The following is a 959-nucleotide window of genomic DNA, read 5'->3' as shown; positions in this document are numbered from 1 at the left end:
GGACTTTTTCCTTCAATGATTGTGACATGTCTTCAATGACGACACAAGGGATAAGATAGATGTAAATGTGATTTCCACAGTGTAATTGACAGACTGTAGCATGTTACATTCAAAGAGCAATTTAGAAACATTTGTTTTGCTATTAGATTCATAATGGTCACCTGGGACAAGTAATTAGTGAAAACCAGAGTTCAGCGGTTGGCATTAAAGCGAAAGAACCAAGTCATCCTAATAGGCTAGTATTAGCCTAAAGCAGGGTTTCCCAAACTCAGGCCACGTTTTGGGAGTTTTTGCCCTAGGACTACACAGCTGATTCAAATAATCAACTCATCATCATCAAGCTGTGAGTATTAGAATCAGCTGTGGAGTGCTAGGGCAAAACGCGCACCCCTTGGGGACCCCAGGACCGCGTTTGGGAAACGCTGGGCTAAAGAGCTAATACTAAAAGGACACATATGGGCAGTACCCGAGTTGAACCACAAGATGTCCTCCGTGCTCCACTGTAAAGTTTTGGCCTCTGCATGAGTCTCTCAGCAGCACTGCAACATGGGACTTTTAAAGTCAGTTGGCATGCAATGTTTTGTCTTGACTGCATGCAAGGCTATTACACACAGCTAATAGTGTCAATTATTCATCTGAACACAATTCTTGTTACTATTCGGCCTATTTTATCACTAGTTTCTTTTTCACCTCCTTTGTAAAGCATTTTACTGTGCTACTATAGTCCAAAGGAAGTGGATGATGCCAGATGGTTGTGTATACACACACAAACATTGAAGCTAGACTTCAGGCAACTAAAAGGTGCAATACGTAGCTTTTAGACGTGTTAGTGAACAACATACATGGTGGGTAATGTAGAGGTGCGTGTATACATGGAACAATTGTGCCTTTTTGATGGAAATATGGAGGTGGCTCTTAAAAGAGCATTTGGGGAATTTTGGAGATCAGGTCATCCTCAT

Source organism: Coregonus clupeaformis, chromosome 8 (genome assembly GCF_020615455.1).
Source record: "Coregonus clupeaformis isolate EN_2021a chromosome 8, ASM2061545v1, whole genome shotgun sequence".
NCBI lineage: Eukaryota > Metazoa > Chordata > Actinopteri > Salmoniformes > Salmonidae > Coregonus > Coregonus clupeaformis.
This window is presented reverse-complemented; position numbering follows the sequence as displayed.